The following is a 23,620-nucleotide window of genomic DNA, read 5'->3' on the forward strand; positions in this document are numbered from 1 at the left end:
TAGCTTTGTTCGTAGTGATGCTTTTTAAGGCCCACTTGACTTCACATTCCAGGATGTCTGGCTCTAGGTGAGTGATCACACCATGGTGATTATCTTGGTCATGAAGATCTTTTTTGTACAGTTCTTCTATGTATTCTTGCCACCTCTTCTTAATATCTTCTGCTTCTGTGAGGTCCATTCCATTTCTGTCCTTTATTGAGCCCATCTTTGCATCAAATATTGGTATCTCTAATTTTCTTAATGGGTATATTTGGCTAAAATCTCATAGCTACTTCTGAATACTTTGTTTACCTCTTGATTTTTGTTGCTAAGTCATTAAGTCATATCTGATTCTTTGTGACCCATGGACTGCAACATGCCAGGCTTCCCTGTCCTTCACTATCTCCCAAAGTTTGCTCAAATTCATGTCTGCTGAGTCAGTAATGCTATCTAACCGTCTCATCCTCTGTCACCCTCTTCTCCTTTTGCTTTCAATCTTTCCCATGATTCCTATTAATACCATATCTTTTCTTATTCTAGTACCAAGCGGATTCTCTGATATCAGTTTGAAATTTTAAAATCTTTTGAGCTCTCTAGACATTATCAATCTTTCTACTATTATTTACCACTTTGAAAATACTGTTAGGTGACTGTACTTTTGACAAAATATGAATAAAATACCCCTCTCCTACTGAAGCACCCACTCCCTAGAGCCTGTGCTCTTCAACAAGACAAGGCCCCCATAGTGAGAAGCCTGAACACTGCAACTAGTTAGCTTCTGCTCTCCACAACTACAAAGGGCTGACGTGCAGCAACAAAGATCCAACACAACCATAAATAAATAAATTAATATTTTAAATATATTATTCCTTCTTTAAGGATAGTCTTATTTTAGCAAGTGTAGTCTTCAAATCCTTTGTATCCTCAGTCTTTCATTGTCACTCTTTATGAGAAATCCATAGTAAATGATAACTATAACCAATACAAATACAGCTATAGAAGCTTAAATTTAGTCTGAGAATCCATTTTTAGGTATTATTATTAGCTGTTATAATCATGTTTGTAATTGTGTACATTGTACTATCAAACAGAATAATTTTCCTTAATCAGAAAATGAGAGTATCAGAAAATTAGCATATACCTCAATGACTATCTGACCTTGAACAATCTTTTTATATGTCAAAATTAAATTACTGGGTAGGGAAATGTCATGTGACACAATAATAACAAATATATCAGAAAGCGTGACAAACTAATTATATACCAGTGCACCAGATATATTTTAGCATTTAGATAGACTGTCTAGAAAATTCTAATGACTCTTAAAATCCACAGTAATAAAAAGAAAAACATGTTAAAAGAGTTTATGGGGGGGGTATGTTTTTAGCCTTTTTTACTTTGTGATTCCAAATTTCAAGGCCAGGAAAGAGAAAGCATATTAGGAATTCATTCATTCATTCTCTCTCCCCTATATTTTTTGGACTTTTTTGTACTTTTATAGTGGATTTATTTAATGGGTATTTCATCATTGTGCATAAAGTCATTTTGACTACAATACATAACACATTTAACAACACTGGAAATTACTGAATGACTTTTAAAATAATAAAACCATTTTATAAGACAAAAGAACCTCTTGATATATTTGAGAATTCTCCTGAAACCATTTTTTTCTTAAGGTATTATTAATCTCTGTACTGTGTTAAATGAACTAAGAAATATAAAATCAGAATTCTAACCAGGTTTGAACTGCTAATGTGAGAGACATTATAAAATTTGCAATAAAAGGGTCATGTTACATTATGATTAGCAACACAAAGATTACTGGATTGTGATGATTTCTTATTAGCTATCTGGGTTGAAACATGATAGATTTTAGGCTCTGGAATTGCTAAACTGATATAAATTCAGATTCTAGGTCTGCTACTTAATAGCTATGGAATCATGAGTATATTACTTCAATTCTTTAATAAATGTTTTTAAAACATTTATTTATTTTTTACTGAAGGATAATTGCTTTACAGAATGTTGCTGTTTTCTGTCAAACTTCAACACGAATCAGCCATAGGTATACATTTATCCTCTCCCTTTTGGAGTCATGATTAAATTACTTAAATTCTTAAGTCTCTCATCTATAAAACATATAACCTTTATCTCCACATGGATGCTATGAAAATTAAGATGAGAGAATGCACTATGAAAATGCCCAGCATGGTACTTCAAAAATTATAGATTTTTCAGTAAAATAACAAAACTAGCATGATATAGTAGAAAAAGAATATGACAGTCTCAGAATCCTAACATGCCAGGGCTTAAATTGGTATCTATAACTTATAAACTACATTATGATAAATAAGTTACTTGATATTTATACTTTAGTTTTCTTACCTATGAAACGGGAGTAATGATGATAATAAGCTTCATAAATTTATTTGATGATAAAATGAGAAAATACACAGTGAGCATTCAATAAAATATCCATTTTCTTTACCTTACCTAAAAATTAAATGGAATCTATAGCTTTTAGAAAAGTGTATATCTGGTATGACACTATAAAAATAATTAGTTCTTATGTCTTCTATAAGACAAAGGATAACTGAAAAAGTCCTTATTAAAAAAAATAAAATAATAAACTACAGCCCACAATACCATGTTTAACTTTTTTGTGAAAATATTACTACTTTAAGTACACTGTAATAAAAGAGCAAAATTTTAAAGTTAGTTTATAAAGTAAACAACATAAGATCTACGTTAAAGATTAAGTGCCAGAAAAACAAAACAGTTGTATTATTTTCTCAAAAATGACACTTTTTCATTATTAAAGTTGTGGAATAAGTTCCATAAAAAATACACACACACACTCTCTCCCTCTCACATATCATTAGAGCAACCTATTTAGTTTTATAAATAATGAAAGTCAAAATACTTTCAACTTTTCTTAAAATACCATGATAAACTATCAAACAGCATAGACCTAAGAATTAATTTTGAGGCATGGATTAATCAGTGAACTAAATGTGCACATTTGCTATGATACAACATATTGCTATGACAAAAGGTAGTATAGCAACAAGAACAACAATTACTACTGTTAAAATTATTCTACTGCTGCTGCTCTTGATAATAAAATGTTAGATTTTTATTAAATTTTTAACTGTTTCCTGTGGTCTGTTAAATGTTATAAAGTATACTATCTCATTTAATCTTTAGGACTATAAGAAGAAAATATAACTATCTTCATTTTATAGATGAGGAAATTAACTTTCCAAAAGTCACAGGTGCCAGAGTCAGGGTATAAAAACTAGGTGTAAACAGATCATACACCATGACCAAGTGGGCTTTATCCCAGAGATGCAGGGATTCTTCAATATCCGCAAATCAATCAATATAATGCACCACATCAACAAATTGAAAAATAAAAGACATATGATTATCTCAATAGATGCAGAGAAAGCCTTTAACAAAATTCAACATCCATTTATGATAAGAAATCTCCAGAAAGCAGGAATAGAAGGAACATACCTCAACAAAATAAAAGCTATATTTGACAAACCCACAGCAAGCATTATCCTCAATGGTGAAAAACTGAAAGCATTTCCCCTAAAGTCAGGAACAAGACAAGGGTGCCCACTCTCACCACTACTATTCAATATAGTTTTGGAAATTTTTGCCACAGCAATCAGAGCAGAAAAAGAAATAAAAGTAATCCAAATTGGAAAAGAAGAAGTAAAACTCTCACTGTTTGCAGATGACATGATCCTCTACATAGAAAACCCTAAAGACTCCACCAGAAAATTACCAGAGCTAATCAATGAATATAGTAAAGTTGCAGGATATAAAATCAACACACAGAAATCCCTTGCATTCCTATACACTAACAATGAGAAAATAGAAAGAGAAATTAAGGAAACAATCCCACTCACCATTGCAACAAAAAGAATAAAATACTTAGGAATATATCTACCTAAAGAAACTAAAGACCTATATATAGAAAACTATAAAACACTGGTGAAAGAAACCAAAGACAACACTAATAGATGGAGAAATATACCATGTTCATTGATCAGAGGAATCAATATAGTGAAAATGAATATACTACCCAAAGCAATCTACAGATTCAATGCAATCCCTATCAAGCTACCAACGGTATTTTTTACAGAGCTAGAAAAAATAATTTCACAATTTGTATGGAAATACAAAAAACCTCGAATAGCCAAAGCTATCTTGAGAAAGAAGAATGGAACTGGAGGAATCAACCTGCCTGACTTCAGGCTCTACTACAAAGCCATGGTCATCAACACAGTATGGTACTGGCACAAAGACAGAAATAGCGATCAATGGAACAAAACAGAAAGCCCAGAGATAAACCCATGCACCTATGGACGCCTTATCTTTGACAAAGGAGGCAAGAATATACTATGGAGAAAAGACAATCTCTTTAACAAGTGGTGCCGGGAAAACTGGTCAACCACTTGTAAAAGAATGAAACTGGAACACTTTCTAACACCATACACAAAAATAAACTGAAAATATATTAAAGATCTAAACAAAGACCAGAAACTATAAAACTCTTAGAGGAGAACATAGGCAAAACACTCTCTGACATACATCACAGCAGGATCCTCTATGACCCACCTCCCAGAATATTGGAAATAAAAGTAAAAATAAACAAATGGGATCTAATTAAAATTAAAAGCCTCTGCACAACAAAAGAAACTATAAGCAAGGTGAAAAGACAGCCTTCAGAATGGGAGAAAATAAGAGCAAATGAAGAAACTGACAAGGAAATAATCTCAAAAATATACAAGCAATTCCTGCAGCTCAATTCCAGAAAAATAAACGACCCAATCAAAAAATAGGCCAAAGAACTAAATAGACATTTCTCCAAAGAAGACATATAGATGGCAACAAACACATGAAAAGATGCTCAACATCACTCATTATCAGAGAAATGCAAATCAAAACCACAATGAGGTACCATTTCACACCAGTCAGAATGGCTGCGATCCAAAAGCAATAAATGCTGGAGAGGGTGTGGAGAAAAGGGAACCCTCTTACAGTGTTGGTGGGAATGCAAACAAGTACAGCCACTATGGACAATAATGTGGAGATTCCTTAAAAAACTGGAAATAGAACTGCCTTATGACCCAGCAATCCCACTGCTGGGCATACACACAGAGGAAACCAGAATTGAAAGAGACATGTGTACCCCAATGTTCATCGCAGCACTATTTATAACAGCCAGGACATGGAAGCAACCTAGATGTCCATCAGCAGATGAATGGATAGGAAAGCTGTGGTACATATACACAATGGAGTATTACTCAGCCATTAAAAATAATACATTTGAATCAATTCTAATGAGGTGGTTGAAACTGGAGCCTATTATACAGAGTGAAGTAAGCCAGAAAGAAAAACACCAATACAGTATACTAACCTGTATATATGGCATTTAGAAAGATGGTAACAATAACCCTGTATATGAGTCAGCAAAAGAGACACAGATGTATAGAACAGTCTTTTGGACTCTGTGTGTGGGGGGGATGATTTGGGAGAATGGCACTGAAACATGTATAATATCATATAAGAAATGAATCGCCAGTCCAGGTTTGATGCAGGATACAGGATGCTTGGGGCTGGTGCATTGGGATGACCCAGAGGGATGGAATGGGGAGGGAGGTGGGAGGGAGTTTCAGTATTGGGAACACGTGTACACCCGTGGCGGATTTATGTTTATGAATTTATGGCAAAACCAATACAATATTGTAAAGTAATTAGTTTCTAATTAAAATAAATAAATAAAAAACAGGTCTAACCCTGGAAATTTTGGAACAATATCAGAAATAAACTTTGAGGAATTTTTGTTTGATATGGTAAATGAGGCCAGGCTGAAGGAAGACAGCAAAGACTTCCTAATAAAGAAAAGTAGCCACAAGAAGTGAGGAACTTGCCACGAACTCCACACACAGGTTTTCTTTCTTGACAAAAACAGGAAGCAAACAAACTCTGGCCATTATGCTCCATTTTGTGTTCAGGATATTAATACAACAAGAAACTCTGACTTTATATTCAAGGCATTAAAAGTTAATGCTGGAAGTTATGAATACACAGCACCATGAAGTTAATAATTATGTATTAAAATGTCATGGCATTTTAAAATATTTAATTAACAAAGTACCTATTCTGTCAAGAACAGAAAAGCAATGCTAAAGCTGGTTAAACAATAAATATGATCCAGTAATCCCACTCCTGGGCATATATCCAGAGCAAATCATAATTGATTAAGATACACGCACACCCAATGTTCAATGAAGCACTATTTGTAATAACCAAGACATGGAACCAATCTAAATGTCAACTGACAAAAGGATAAAATGGGGTACAAATATACAGTGGAATATTACTCAGCCATTAAAAAGAATGAAATAATGCTATTTGCAGCAATATGGAGAAGGAAATGGCAATCCACTCCAGTATTCTTGCCTAGAGAATCCCAGGGACAGGGGAGCCTGGTGGGCTGCCATCTATGAGGTTGCACAGAGTTGGACACGAAGCAACTTAGCAGCACCAGTAGGATAGACCTAAAGATTCTCACACAGAGTGCAGTTAGTCAGACAAAGAAAATATCATTTGATATCACTTATGTATGAAATCTTTAAAAAATTATACAAATGAACTTATTTACAAAACAGAAATAGTCACAGATGTAGAAAACAAACTTATGGTTACCAAGGGAGAGAGAAGGGAGGGACAAACTGAGAGATTTGGATTGATATATACACACTACTATACATACACTGGCGACCCACTCCAGTACTCTTGCCTGGAAACTCCCATGGATGGAGGAGCCTGGTGGGCTGCAGTCCATGGGGTTGCGAAGAGTCGAACGCGACTGAGCGAATTCACTTTCACTTTTCACTTTCATGCATTGGAGAAGGAAATGGCAACCCACTCCAGTGTTCTTGCCTTGAGAATCCCAGGGACGGGGGAGCCTGGTGGGCTGCCGTCTATGGGGTCGCACAGAGTTGGACACGACTGACATGACTTAGCATACATACAATAGATGACTAATGGGGACCTACTGTATAGCACAGGGAACTCTACTCAGTACACTGTAACAATCTATATAGAAAAAGAACCCAAAAAGAGTGGATATATGTATAGCTATAATTGATTTAAATTGTTATATAGCAGAAAGTAATGCAATATTGTAAATCAATTATATGCCAATAAAAATTAATCTGAAAAAAAGATGTGGTACATATATACAATGGGGTATTACTCAGCTGTAAAAAGGAAGCAATAATGCCATTTGCAGCAACATGGATGAACCTAGATATTATCATCCTAAGTGAAATAAGTCAGACAGAGAAAGACAAATAGCATCTGATATAACGTATATGTGGAATCTAAAAGTATCATATAAATGAATCTATTGAAAAACCAGAAACAGATTCTCAGGCTTTTAAAACGAACTTATGGTTACCAAAAGGGAAATATCAGGGGATGGGGGGATAAATCAGGAGCTTGGGATTAACATATACATACTACTACACGCTACTATATATAACATAGATAACCAACAGTTCAGTTCAGTTCAGTCCCTCAGTCCCTCAGTCGTGTCCAACTCTTTGTGACCCCATGAACCATAGCACGCCAGGCCTCCCTGTCCATAATCAACTGCCAGAGTCCACCCAAACCCATGTCCATTGAGTTGGTGATGCCATCTAACCATCTCATCCTCTGTCATCCCCTTCTCCTCCTGCCCTCAGTCTTTCCCAGCATCAGGGTCTTTTCAAATGAGTCAGCTTTTCTCATCAGGTGGCCAAAGTATTGGAGTTTCAGCTTCAACATCAGTCCTTCCAATGAACACCCAAGATGATGTCCTTTAGGATGGACTGGTTGGATTTCCTGGCAGTCCAAGGGACTCTCAAGAGTCTTCTCCAACACCACAGTTCAAAAGCATCAATTATTTGATGCTCAGCTTTATGGTCCAACTCTCACATACATACATGACTACTGGAAAAACCATAGCCTTGATTAGACGGACCTTTGTTGATAAAGTAATGTCTCTGCTTTTCAATATGCTGTCTAGGTTGGTCATAACTTTCCTTTCAAGGAGTTCATGGCTGCAATCACCATCTGCAGTGATTTTAGAGCCCCCAAAATAAAGTCAGCCACTGTTTCTACTGTTTCCCCATCTATCTGCCATAAAGTGATGGAACTGGTGCCATGATCTTAGTTTTCTGAATGTTGAGCTTTAAGCAAAGTTTTTCACTCTCCACTTAAACTTTCATCAAGAGGCTCTTCAGTCCTTCTTCATTTTATGCCATAAGGGTGGTGTCATCTGCATATCTGAGGTTATTGATTTTTCTCCCGGCAATCTTGATTCCAGCTTGTGCTTCCCCGAGCCCAGCATTTCTCATGATATATTCTGCATATAAGTTAAATAAGCAGGATGACAATATACAGCCTTGACAGACTCCCTTTCCTATTTAGAACCAGTCTGTTGTGCCGTGTCCAGTTCTAACTGTTGCTTCCTGACCTGCACATGGGTTTCTCAAGAGGCAGGTCAGGTGGTCTGGTTTTCCAATCTCCTTCAGAATTTTCCACAGTTTATTGTGATCCACACAGTCAAAGGTTTTGGCATAGTCAATAAAGCAGAAATAGATGTTTTTCTGGAGCTCTCTTGCTTTTGAAATGATCCAGCAGATGTTGGCAATTTGATCTCTGGTTCCTCTGCTTGAACATCTGGAAGTTCATGGTTCACGTATTGCTGAAGCCTGGCTTGGAGAATTTTAAGCATTACTTTACTAGCGTGTGAGATGAGTGCAATTGTGTGGTAGTTAGAGCATTCTTTGGCATTGCCTGTCTTTGGGACTGGAATAAAAACTGACCTTTTCCAGTCCTGTGGCCACTGCTGAGTTTTCCAAATTTGCTGTTATATTGAGTGCAGCACTTTCACAGCATCAACTTTTAGGATTTGAAATAGCTCCACTGGAATTTCATCACCTCCATTAGCTTTTTTTGTAGTGATGTTTCCTAAGGCCAACTTGACTTCACATTGCAAGATGTCTGGCTCTAGGTGAATGTGAGTAATCACACCATCATGATTATCTGGGTCGTGAAGATCTTTTTTGTACAGTTCTTCTGTGTATTCTTGCCACCTCTTCTTAATATCTTCTGCTTCTGTTAGGTCCATACCATTTCTGTCCTTTATTGAACCTATCTTTGCATGAAATGTTCCCTTGGTATCTCTAATTTTCTTAAAGAGGTATCTAGTCTTTCCCATTCTATTGTTTTCCTCTATTTCTTTGCATTGATTGCTGAGGAAGGCTTTCTTATCTCTCCTTGCTATTCTTTGGCACTCTGCATTCAAATGGGTATATCTTTCCTTTTCTCCTTTGCTTTTCACTTCTCTTCTTTTCACAGCTATCTGTAAGGCCTATCAGACAGCCATTTTGCTTTTCTGCATTTCTTTTTTTGGGGATTGTCTTGATACCTGTCTCCTGTACAATGTCATGAACCTCCGTGACATTAGGTACTCTGTCTATCAGATCTAGTCCCTTAAATCTATCTCACTTGCACTGTATCATCATAAGGGATTTAAGTCATACCTGAATGGTCTGGTGGTTTTCCCCACTTTCTTCAATTTAAGTCTAATAACCAACAAGGACCTACTCTGTAGCACAAGGAACTCTACTCAATATTCTATGAAAACCTATATGGGAAAAGAATCTGAAAAAGGATGAATACATACGCATATGTATAACTGAATCACTATGCTATTCACCTGAAACTAACACAAAATTGCAAATCAACTATACTCCAATAAAATTAAAAAAAATTAAACAAGAATCTTAAAGACCCATGTTTCCCTCTGTATTACCAATGGTTTAGTACTCTTTAACACCTCTAAAATTCCTGATCAAAATTACATGGCTTCTACTAAATAACAGCTTAAGCAAAATGAAAATCTCACTGAATGACTAGATTGGTTCACATAACAATATGTTTTGTTTATCCATATGTTATCCATCTTGAGACAGGTTTGAAATTTTTATTCAGGTTTATCTTTTTATAATTTTCTTTATCTAGAAATGCTATCTTTTTTTCTGACAATGAATACAAGATGACACTGAGACTTATTAACTGCAAATAAGGATTATCTAAGGATAATCTAAGGCATTTGGCTGATTTATGTTTTATTTCATAATCCCTTAACAAATGCTGTTGGAATTTCTTGATTGAATGAAAGAAATAAGGAGCTCCTAGACCAAAAAGAGCTGTTTTATTATTTTTTTCTTTTAAGGTAGAGGTTCTAGGAGGGATAGGCTCAGTTGACAAAGAGCTAGTTAGATGTAGAAAACTGTCAAAAGAGAGTTAAATGTGAGGGAATCAAGAAGGCCAAGACAAAACTCTTTGAATGCTGGAAGCCTTCTACTAGGAAGAGAGTAGAAGAGAACTAGAATGCTTACTTTAAAAATATGACTGAGCTTTGTTACTGCTTTAGACATTTGCTCAAAGGTTGTATTTACATTATATGACACTGAAATAATAAAAACATCTGACACAACTCAGCTCACTTACATGGTCACATAACATTGTAAATTAAAAAATTTGGGGGCAATTTATATTTAATTCCACAATAAACACATACTGAATAAAGTGATCATCAAAAATTTGTTAAATGAGAATGTAAAATAAAAAATGGAGAGATAACTCAACAGATGTACTAAAGATTCAGAGAAACTATATGTTATCAATCAGCCAGGAAGAAATAATTTACAACCATACAGAAAAGAAGACCCATTTCCTGTCAGAATTTGAAAGCACTACAAATACAGTTAAGAATACATACAGTTGATTCTCATTATTTGCATTAATTATGTTTCATTTGCTAAACACTGAATTAGCAAGTAATGAATCATTATTCCTAGGGGGAAAAAGGATTTGATTCCTGAAAGCCTTTGGTCAGTGGTTGCTAGCTATATGTTATTCTCTTTGAAAAGCATGTTAGTCACTCAGTCGTGTCCTACTCTTTGAGACTTGATGGACTGTAGCCTGCCCAGCTCCTCTGCCTATGAAATTATCCATCCAAGAATACGGGAGTGAGTAGACATCTCCCTCTCCAGGGGAGCTTCCCAACCCAGGGATCTAATTTGGATCTCCTGCATCATAGGCAGATTTTTTTTCCATCTGACCCACCAGGGAAGCATTAATTTCTCTAGGGAATATTAAAACAGAATTACTGATACTGAAATTTTCTGGTGTATGAGAGGAACAATGATAGGATTTACTGAGGTTAGCATCTTTAACAACAACCTTTCAATCATACTGTATCATATAGGCAATATGTTATAGAACAAACAAAAAGGACTAGATTGGAAGGGAGGATATCTATATTTTAATATTGACCCTAATATTGAGTGTGAGACTTGGTAATCACCTCACCACTTTGTACCTCAGTCTCCTCCTCTGTAAAATGAAAGGGTTGAACTAGATCATTAAAAGCCTTAGCATCTTAAACTTTATGTAGTTCTATTCTACATATGGGCTTCCCAAGTAGCTCAGTTGGTAAAGAATCTGCTTGCAATGCAGGAGATCCTGGTTTGATTCCTAGGTTGGGAAGTTCCCCTGGAGAAGAGATAAGCTACCCACTCCAGTATTCTTGGGCTTCCCTAGTGGCTCAGATGATAAAGAATCCACCTGTAATGTGGGAGACCTGGGTCTGATCTCTGGATTGGGAAGGTCCCCTGGAGGAGGGCATGGCAACCCACTCCAGTATTCCTGCCTGGAGAATCCCCATGGACAGAGGAGCCTGGCGGGCTACAGTCCATGGGGTCACAAAGAGTTGGGACATGACTGAGTGACTAAGCACAGCACATTCTACATATACAGGTAAGCAATAACAAGGATACTCTACAAAACTACTTTGCTTGACTTGGAGCTATTAAAATGTTCAATTATGTTCCAATATGTAGTATTATCAATGGTTCTTCTAATATACATACCTTTATCTCAAACATTCAGAGAAGTTGAGCTACTGCTCTGTAACCTCTCTGATCACAAACTATCAAATGTCACACACCATCTTCTCCAATTATCATGTACAACCAACAATCTGCAATTCTCCTAAACCTCCAAAGGCCAAGAAATTGTGTTGAACTTTATTCTGTACTTAGGGGGAAAGATCATGATTTACTAAAACCAGTTTTTTAGTTGAAGTTTAGCAAATCTAAAATTAATTTTGTTTACACCAAAATTCTGCTTTAAATCTGTATAGTTTATCTGTCTGAACAGGAACCAAGGCTACCAATTTTTAAAATGAATGATTCAAACTGTCAAAATATTTTCCAAATATACCTGAATCAAATGTTATTTCTTTTGCTTCAAATGCCTAAATTGGGTTCATCTTTAGTCTTCTATTAAAACTGTGTGGTAGTTGGTATCCCATCTAATAAGATAGTATTAATTTGAAATTTATTCAAGAGAATAGATAAAAAGAATCCATCTCTAAATACTAACAACCTCAGTTTTATTCACATCTAGTCAACTATCTCATTATTTTTATGCCATTGAGTTCTTTAGTAATAATGGGACCTTATTGTGGTATCATTGTTTTCTGTTATATTAACTGAAAAGTGAAAAAAATGTTGATGTAACTATAGGTAATACAGTAAAATCTCTAACAGTTTGTGTTTGCTTATCTGTAAAATGGACTTCTCTGGTGGCTCAGTAGTAAAGACTCTGCCTGCCAATGCAGGAGACATGGGTTTGATTCATGGGTCGGGAAGATTCCCTCGAGAAAGAAACAGCAACCCATTCCAGTATACTTGTCTGGGCAATCCCATGGGCACAAGAGCTTGGTGAGTTACAATCCAATGGGTAGAAAATAGTCAGACATAACTGAGTGACTAAGCATACAAGTGTAATGATGCCATAAATATCAACTGATAAGAAAGGGACAACGGATTTCTCAGTCTCACCCATCTGGTTCTGAAACGTGTAAAACTATTTTAATATACAGCTCTGAGCTATATTTTAAAGATTTCCATCTTTAATCTCTACTACTTAGAACAGAATTAACTGGGAAAATGTTATTAAGATATTATACAAAACTTAGAGTTTCATAGTCTCCCAGTTAGGATATAAGGTGGAGTTACTGACCAAACCAACACAGGCATACCCTTGGAGTGGAAAAGGTATTGATTCTTACCTCTCTGTTTTCATTACTGTCATTCTACCACTCTGGAATTACTTTCCTTTTTCTCTTGGCGTATCCTAATCCTTTAAGCATAAGGTCTTGCATAAAGCCTTGATCATTCTAATCAACATTAATCTCTTCTATGCCAGAGCTGTGAAGTTGACATTTGATACTATCTAATTATGTAATATATGCTGGCTTGATTCCTACAACTGAGTTGTAACTTCCCTGAGGACATAATTCATGTCTTACATTTCTTTTTCACCCAGAGTGTGGGGAAATAGAAGGTATCCATCAAAGTGTACTAATTGATTAATTAAATTCAGCAAAGATATTCCCTATTATGTCATTAGTATAAAGACTTTATAGGGTAAGCCTATCTACAAAGAAAAAATTCCTAGAGTAATTAAAACCATAGTCTGCTTCATGGAGAAAACTATTGGTTGTGATAAAATCAGTGTGTTCTCTGTGAAGTGTGTGATCTCAATTTTTCTTATGATTACAAGCTGGAAGACAGCTCTTCATCTATTCCATTTTAGAGAGGGACAGTATTTAAAAGTTCTTACCATATTTCTTTCTATTAAATATCAGTACATTGCTTCATATATAGTTTAAGATAATAATAAAATAGGACTTGCTGGCTTCCTTGCTGTAACATGTAACTACATGGTATTTTGACAGGGTCTTCTTTTTTAGCTACTCATAATGAATATTGTTTTTTGTGGTTGGGGAGGACACATTTCTCTTGAAAGGAACTGTAACCAGAAGGACACTTTAATATATGATATTTAATAACTGTAATGGTTTTGGAATATGGTTTATTTGGAATATGGTTTATGGAATATGGTTTTTGCAGTAGTCATGTATGGATGTGAGAGTTGGACTATAAAGAAAGCTGAGTGCTGAAGAATTGACGCTTTTGAACTGTGGTGTTGGATAAGACTCTTGAGAGCCCCTTGGACTGCAAGGAGATCCAACCAGTCCATCCTAAAGGAAATCAGTCCTGAATATTCATTGGAAGGACTGATGTTGAAGCTAAAACTCCAATACTTTGGCCATCTGATGTGAAGAGCTGATTCATTTGAAAAAGAAAAAAACCCTAATGCTGGGAAAGATTGAAGGAGGGAGGAGAAGGGGGTGACAGAGGATGAGATGGTTGGATGGCATCACTGACTCAATGGACATGAGTTTGGGTGAACTCTGGGAGTTGGTGATGGACAGGGAGGCCTGGCGTGCTGCAGCCCATGGGGTTGCAAAGAATTGGACACAACTGAGTGACTGAACTCAATAACTATAAAGTTGCAGGATCATCAGTCAGTTAAGTTATAATTATATCATTCATAAAATCATGATCAGCTTTGCTAGTACCAAAATTATGTTGTTTTATCACTATCAGCCCAAAGACATCCAAGGTTCATTAAGAGAGTATTTTCCACTGCTCCACTGCTAATTCTGTGGGAAGTTGATTCATGCTCAGTTACTGACTGGTATCAAAAGTAACTAATATGTTAAGATATAAAGCATCTGCTATTTGTATTAAACAAGCAGTTCTCAACTTTAGATATACTGTTCACTTAAGCAGAAAGATGATTTTAACAGACATTTTTGGCTATTGAAAATTGCCTAAGAGTTTCTCTTTTCTTTTTAGCAATTATCTGTTATAAATAACTTACTTCTCAAACATTTGCATATTTCTTTCAATGAAAGAAATGTAACAGGATATGAAGATAGCTCTCTGAATAAAACAATTCTATTTTGAAAAGTAATAATAAAACCTCATCAACATTAAAAGTGTACTAAATAAATTTCAACTATGTGCAAGTAAATCAGTTGGTTCCAGTGGTCAAAGTCACATAAGGAATAAAATGACCTGGTTCTAAGGAAGATTATAAATAATTGAAGAGTTAATACACACATAGGTATTCCCAAGTGGTTCAGTGGTAAAGAATCTGCCTAATGCAAGAGATGCATGTTTGATCCCTGGGTTGGGAAGATTCCCTGGAGAAGGAAATGGCAACCCACTCCAGTATTCTTGTCTGGAAAATTCCATGGACAGAAGAGCCTGGAAGGCTACAATCCATGGGTTTGCAAAAGAGTTGCACATAACTTGGTGACAAAAAAAAAAAAAAAAAAAAAAGCACACACACAAACAATAATAATAATAAATTAGGTAGTAACCCAACTTTGTTTACCAGTGTGATTACCAGAGAGATTATATCACTCTGAATGCATGTGTGCTAAGTCACTTCAGTCGTGTCCTACTCTTTGCGACCCTATGGACTATAGCCTGCCAGGCTCCTCTGTCCATGGAGATTCTCCAGGCAAGAATACTTGTGTAGGTTGCCATGTCCTCCTCCAGGGCGTCTTCTCGACCTAGGGATTGAACTGTGTTTCTTTTGTCTTCTGCAATGGCAGGCACGTTCTTTATCACTAGCACCAAATGGAAAACCCACATCACTTTGAATGTTTGATATTAAATTTTAATGGCATCTTTTCAGAAATTGATAGGCTTCTAGGACACTTATACACTCATGCACTTGGCATAAGACTATGAACTAAAACTTCATTTTAAGTGCACTGCATCCTACGAGTTCCAGTAAATTCCTTCAGGTTTAAAGTATAAAAAGCTAGGTTGAGCTTGAGATTCCTTGGTCAAGCATAATTTTTGAATTATCCAAAAGAGTTGTACTGTGGATGAATATGAAAATTTAAAAAAATAGATAAAGTTAATAACAAAGGAGAAAGGGATACTAATAGAGAAATATAAGTTTAAACAAAAAAGAAATGCAAAAGAACAATATAATGGAGCATATGCTTGTCAAGTGTATATCTATAATCTTTCTTCTATCCAAAGTTGAACAACTATGAAAATCATACTTTATTTATTATTATTATCAAAGGGAATTTTCAAGATGATCCTCTACCCTGTTCATAAAAGCATCTTAAATGATGTGTGATCTGAAGGACAAAATAAAGAATGAAATGCTTAATTCATACCAAACTGATATACAGTATTTATCAAGTTATACAACTGCTCTTTTTCCCTCTAATTTGTAAACTTGCATCTCTCTAAACTTTCTATCTTACCTTCAGTTAGTGAAACTTCAGTTAGATAGATGTCAAATATCAGATGATCTCTTTTTCACAAAGAATTAAATCTGAAAAACAGAAACAGACAGTAATTAATTTTTGTGTAATCCAGACAATTGCCAGTTCTGATTAAGCTTTGGCATAGGACCTGACTTGGAAGTTGGTCAGATGAATTTGGTTGCCATTGAAAGTCACTGTTTTGTTTTCAGGCAAATGAGATACGCAAAGTCTGGAATAATAAGAGTTTTTTTTTGTTTGTTTGTTTGGGTTTTCTTCTTTTTTAACCAAATACAAAATTTGAGACATATTGTAGTCAGAGTGGTTATCTCAATGAAAAGTTCTATGAAAAGTCTGTTTAATACCATTTGAACAAGTTACTGTCTTGAGTGTCCATAGGATTGACTTTTTATACTTTGACTTTTTTTCATAAATTCTTATTTTTCTTTATATTCTTATGAGAATTTTTTTAAACTGGCTGCCTCTTTTATTCTAGTTTTATTGTGAATCAAGTGATATATATTTTCCTATATATCTTCACATGCCTTACCCAATACCCCATTTTAGGAAGGAGTTATTAACATATACATGGAAATATTAATTTTTAGTATAGCTCAGCTACAACTAACAATAGTATTTAAAATTGTGAAGTTCAGAGAGGATGGAAGTGCCTGACAAACATTCTACACCAGAGCTATGCAAATCAAATATGCAATTAACCTGATATATTTAGTCTTTGTAGACTTTTGCCTGATACATTGATCTTGTTCGGTAGATAATTTTTCCTTCTAATTGAATAAAGCATAATAAAGGCCATTCTGGATCAGATTCAGAGTCCATCCAGCTCAGTAATCTGTTACTGATAACATCAGTTTTATAATACTGAGCACACAGTAGGCAATCTTATTTCACTGTACTGTTCTTGAAATAAGCAGACATGTGTGATTTCTAAGGCACCAATTCCCAAAGAAAAGCTAGCTCTTCCATAAAATGCATTCAAAGTTAATTCCTTTCTGAATCTTCATTTTTTTCAGTATACAAAACCTTTTAACATATAAAATGGTACTTCTCTTATTCATTTCAAAATAGCTATTTCTACCCTAATGTCCCAGTAGTTCCAATTCCAGTATAGACCTTAGAGAACTCTTGCAAACGTGTACAGTGAGACACAATGAGTCACAGTAGCACTGCCTATAACTGAAAAAAAATGAAAGCAGTTTATAAATGTGCATCGATTGGAATAGATAAATAAAATGTGGCATATTGATATGGTGGGTTATTATATATTCAAATGTACATACATCAGCACAGATAGGTCTCAAAAACAAAGCTGAGGAAAAAGAATAGAACTTGGACATATACTAGGTGCAATATTTATATAAATTAAGAATGCATACAAAATATTGTATACTACCCATGACTGTATATTTATGCATGTAAAAGTAGACACAGTACCTCATGAAAGTAGTTGTTTTCAGGAGGGAGTATAAAGAATAAGATTAGTGTGGTCAAGGGAGACCTCAACTTCTTCTATATTCTCTACATAGAAAACCCTAAAGATGCCACTGGAAAATTACTAGAGCTAATCAATGAATATAGTAAAACTGCAAGACATAAAATCAATACACATAAATCCCTTGCATTTATATACACTGACAAAGAAAAATAAGAAAGAGAAATTAAGCAAACAATCCCATTTACCATTGCCACAAAAAGAATAAAATATTTAGGAACAAATTTACCTAAAGAAAAAAGATCTGTATACAGAAAACTATAAAACACTGATGAAAGAAATCAGAGATGACACAAATAGATGGAAAAATACACCATGTTCTTGTATTGGAATAATCAATATAGGGAAAATGAGAATACTACCCAAAGTAGTCTATATGCAATGCAATCCCTATCAAACTACTTATGGTATTTTTCACCGAACTAGAAGAAATAATTTCACAATTTCTGTGGAAACACAAAAGACCTGAGTAGCCAAAGCAATCTTGATAAAGAAGAATGGAACTGGAGTAATTAATCTTTTTGACTTCAGACTATATCACAAAGATAAAGTCATCAAGACAGTATGGTAGTGGCACAAATGCAGAAACATAGATCAATGAAACAAAGTAGAAAGCCCAGAGATAAATCCATGCAACTATAAACAATTTATTTCAACAAAAGAAGCAAAAATATACAATGGAGAAATGACAGTCTCCACAAGTGCTGGGAAAACTGGTCAACTACATGTAAGAGAATGAAACTAGAAGAACTTTCTAACACCACACACTAAAATAAACTCAAAATGGATTAAAGACCTAAATGTAAGATGAGAAACTATAAAACTCTTAGAGGAAAACATAGGCAGAACACTCTATGACATAAGTCACAGCAAGATCCTCTATGACCCACCTCCCAGAGTAAAGGAAATAAAGACAAAAATAAACAAATGGGACCTAATTAAACTTAAAAGTTTTGCGCAATGAAGGAAACTATAAGCAATGTGAAAATAAAGCCCTTAGAATGGGAAAAAATAATAGCAAACAAATCACAAAGAATTAATCTCCAAAATAAACAAGCAGCTCATGAAGCTCAATATCAGAAAAATGAACAGCCCAATCACAAAATGATCAAAAGACCTAAACAGATATTTCTCCAAAGAAGACATACAGATGTCTAATAAACATATGAAAAGATACTCAATATCACTCATTATTAGATAAATGGAAATCAAAATCACAATGAGGTATCTTCTGACACTGCTATATGACCCAGAAATCCTACTGCTGGGTATACACCCTGCAGAAACCAGAATTGAAACAGACACATGTACCCTAATGTTCATTGCAGAACTATTTACAACAGCTAGGACATGGAAGCAACCTAGATTTCCATCAGCAGATGAATGGGATAAGAAGTTGTGGTACATATGCACAATGGAATATTACTTAGCTATAAAAAGGAACCCATTTGAATCAGTTTTAATGAGGTGGATGAACCTGGAACCTATTATACAGAGTGAAGTAAGTCAGAAAGAGAAAGACAAATACTGTATATTAATGCATATATATATGTAATTTAGAAAGACAGTACCAATGATCATACATGCAGGGTAACAAAGGAGACATAAATGTTAAGAACAGGCATTTGGACTAACCAGGAGAAGGTGAGGGTGGGATGATTTGAGAAAATAGCATTGAAGCATGTATATTACCATATGTAAAACAGATGACCAGTGCAAGTTTGATGCCATGAATCAGGGCATCCAAAATCCAATGCTCTGGGACAACCCAGAAGAATAGTGTGGGAGGGAGGAGGGAGGGTTTTAGGATGGGGGGACACGAATATCTGTGGCTGATTCATGTTGATGTATAGCCAAAACTATCACAATACTGTAAATTATTCTCCAATTAAAAAAATAATTAAAAAATGATTCTAGAAGCAAATTTACATTTACTCTACGTGTGTGTATGTGCACATGCACATGCTCAAACATGTCCAGATGTCTATAGTCCCATGGAATGTAGCCTGCTAGGCTCCTCTGTCTATGGAATTTGTCAGGCAAGAATACTGGATTAGGATGCCATTTTCTACTCTAGGGGATCTTCCCAACCCAGGGATAAAACCCGTATCTTTTGTATCTCCTGCATTGGCAGGTGGATTCTTTACCACTAGTGCCACCTGGGAAGCCCTACTCTACCTATACACTCTGTGATTTTACAAACAGGTAGCTCAGCTTGTAAAGAATCCACTTGCAATGCAGGAGACTCTGGTTCAATTCCTGGATTAGGAAGATTCCCTGGAGAAGAGATAGGCTACCCATTCCAGTATTCTTGGGCTTCCCTGGTGGCTCAGATGGTAAAGAATCCACCTGCAATGTGGAAGACCTCAGTTCAACCCCTGGGTTGAGAAGATTCCCCTGGAGGAGGGCATGGCAACCTACTTCAGTATTCTTGACCCTGGAGAATCCCCATGGAGAGGAGCCTGGTGGGCTATAGCCCATGGGGTCACAAAGAGTCACAGAACTGAGCGACTAAGCACAGCACAGCACCACCTTGGAAGCCCTACTCTATCTATACGCTCCTTGATTTTATAAACTGATTAAATCAACATTTACCCATTCTTTCTATGCAGAAGAATATTAAACAGTATATTCTTATAAAAGTCCCTCTGGTATTTGTAACTGTCTCCTCTAGCCTCTCTTTTGACATTCTTTCTTTCTCAAGGAGTGGTTATCATAAATGCCCCAATTTTTCCAAGTACCAAGGACATGTTTTTACCTCAACACTGTAGTTTTCTCTTTTGTTTCAAGTACTTTTCTAGATGATATTTACCTCTTTGTTGAGGTATTTTTTGTTTGTGTTGTTTTCATTTTTGTCTTTGGGGTTTTTTTTGGGGGTATATTTTTTCGGCTAGAGAAGACATTACTTAACTACTATGTCTGACTGTCTGAGTGCCTCTATTTTAACTCTTATAACTTTCAAGATAATCTCACAATAAACTTAGGAAATCAATGCTATTATCTGTTTTTGCAAATGAGGAAATTGACATGTAAAGATGTTAAATAACTTGTCCAAGAAGAGCAGCCATTCAGTGTAAGAATCAGAAAGTTGAACCTAGCTCTGAATGATTCCAAATGCCTTGCTCTTTCCACTGCCTACAAAGTGAAAATGTTGCAGTAATTTAAAAATCCTTCATTTTGATATTTGGCAAAACTAATACAATTGGTAAAGTTTAAAAATAAAATAAAATTTAAAAAATCCTTGACTGGGCATTAATTTTACTAATTATATTAAGAATAAAATGGTTCAAAACTTAAGAGATATTGTTGTTTTTATCTTACTATGGTTGTTCCTGAAAAAGAGTAAGCTTATTTTTGTTGCTACTGTTGTGTGTTTATCAGTTTAATATAAAAGTAGTGTTAGATAATTCTAGAGCTACAGTGGTAGTTTATAACTGGAGGTGATCTTAGCCTCTATAGGATATTTAGCAATCTCTGGAGATATTTTTGGTTATCACAAGTTGCAGGGGATTTACAGGTATCTAGAGTACAGAGGTCAAGGATACCACTAAACATCCTATAACATATAGAACAGTGCCCAATTCAAATAACTGCGCAGCCCAAAATGTCTACAATGCTGGTTGAGAAACTTTGATTTAGAGGTAAGAAATGTGTACCACAATTATAGCTGAATTTGAAGAAAACAGTATTTAAAAATCAAATAATATATGTATTAAAATATAGAGGATGTTACAAAGCATGCTAACTCAGCTTTAACCATTCACTACAGTTCTAAACTTTACATTCAAACTCAACGTTCAAAAAACTAAGATCATGGCATCCAGTCCCAACACTTCATGGCAAATAGATGGGGAAACAATGGAAACAGTGACAGACTTTATTTTTGGGGGGCTCCAAAATCACTGAAGATCATGACTGTAGCCATGAAATTTAAAAATGTTTGACCTTTGGAAGAAAAGCTATGACAAACCTAGACAGCATATTAAAAAGCAGAGATATTACTTTGCCAACAAAGGTGTGTCTAGTCAAAGCTATGGTTTTTCCAGTAGTCACGTATGGATGTGAGAGTTGAACCATAAAGAAAGCTGACAAATTGATGCTTTTGAACTGCGGTGTTGGAGAAGATTCTTGAGAGTCCCTTGGACTGCAAGGAGAGCCAACCAGTCCATCTTAAAGGAAATCAGTCTTGAATATTCATTGGAAGGACTGATACTGAAGCTGAAACTCCAATACTTCGGCTACCTGATGTGAAAAACTGACTCATTGGAAAAGACCCTGATGCTGGGAAAAACTGAGTAGTAAGAGAAGGGGATAACAGAGGTTGAGATGGTTGGATGGCATCATCGACTTGATGGACACAAGCTTGAGCAAGCTCCAGGAGTTGGTGATAGACAGGGGGGACCTGGTGTGCTGCAGTCCAAGGGGTCACAAAGAGTTGGAGACGACTGAGCAACTGAACTGACTGAAAGTTCTAAAACCAGTGAAAGATTTTGCTAGAATTTTGACTTGAGATTCCAAAATTGATGTGGGATGAAGAGTAGTAGGAAAGTAATACTAAATTAGCAGTATCTGGAGCTAAGTGTATAGGTTCTGTGGCCAGTAAAATAGGGTACATGAGTAGAGGAGAGTTGTTGTTGTTGTTAAAAGAGCAGGTATTTTGTTTGTTTGCTTTTTGCCTTGCATTCATCTGTTTTTATGATAAAAGTCTCTTATTTTTTGCTTTTTCTTCTTTTAAGGGTTTGTTCAAATAGCTCCTACATGCTAAAATAAGAGAGATAAGGAAAAGGTTTATTTAAAATGAGCTTCTTAGGTTTTCCTCTAAAATCAGGAATAAGACAAGGATGTCCACTCTCAACATATATATTTAACATAGTACTGGAAGTCCTAGTTATAGCAATCAGAAAAGAAAAATAAATAAAGGACATCCAAAATGGAAGGAAATAAGTAAAACTGTCACTTTTTGCAGATGACATAATATTATACATAGAAAAACTGAAGTCTCTAAAAATATACTAGAACTAATAAATGCATTCAGTAAAGTTGCAGGATACATGATTTTTACACAGAAATCCATTGCTTTTATGTACAATAATAATGAACTATCAGAAAGAGAAAGCAAGAAAAGAACCCCATCTAAAATTGCATTAGGAAAAAAAAAAAATATATATATATATATATATACCTAGGAATAAACTTAACTAAGAAGATGAGAGACCTACACTCTAAAAACTATAAAACACTGAAAGAAATTGAAGATGATACAAAGAAATGGAAAGATATCCTGTGTTCATGATTGGAAGAATTGTTATTATTAAAATGACCAGAGGGAGGGTAGAGGAGGGAGGAGGGAGGAGGGTTCAGGATGGGGAACGCAGGTATACCTGTGGCGGATTCATTTCGATATTTGGCAAAACTAATACAATATTGTAAAGTTTAAAAATAAAATTAAATTAAAAAAAATAAATAAAATAAAATGTCCATATTACTCAAAGCAATCTACAGATTTAAGCAATTCCTATCAAAACACCTATGGTATTTTTCACAGAACTAGAACAGGTAATCCTAAAATTCATAAAGAACCACAAAGAACCTGAACTGCCAAAGCAATCTTGAGGAAAAAAAAAAGAATAAAGCTAGAAGGATAATGCTCTTGCATTCACTCTATATAACAAAACTACAGTAGTCAAAACAGCATGGAACTAGCACAAAAGCAAACATATAGATCAATAAAACAAAATAGAATGCCTAGAAGTAAACTCATCCATTTTAGTCAATTATCAACAACCGAGGAGGCAAGATCATATTGGAGAACATACTGGAGAAAAGACAATCTC

At 35.2% G+C, this 23,620-nt stretch overlaps 1 protein-coding gene across 2 annotated transcripts in view; it reads right to left on the reverse strand.

Annotated features, from left to right (window-relative positions):
- TENT5D (terminal nucleotidyltransferase 5D) overlaps window positions 1-23,620 on the reverse strand; it is a 286,385-nt gene that overhangs the window by 48,710 nt on the left and 214,055 nt on the right. For both annotated transcript variants that reach the window (XM_059883245.1, XM_059883244.1), the window contains exon 2: window positions 16,274-16,344. The gene's annotated coding sequence lies outside the window, so the exon portion shown is untranslated. The remainder of the gene's footprint in view (window positions 1-16,273; window positions 16,345-23,620) is intronic.

Source organism: Bos taurus, chromosome X (assembly GCF_002263795.3).
Source record: "Bos taurus isolate L1 Dominette 01449 registration number 42190680 breed Hereford chromosome X, ARS-UCD2.0, whole genome shotgun sequence".
Taxonomy (NCBI): Eukaryota; Metazoa; Chordata; class Mammalia; order Artiodactyla; family Bovidae; genus Bos; species Bos taurus.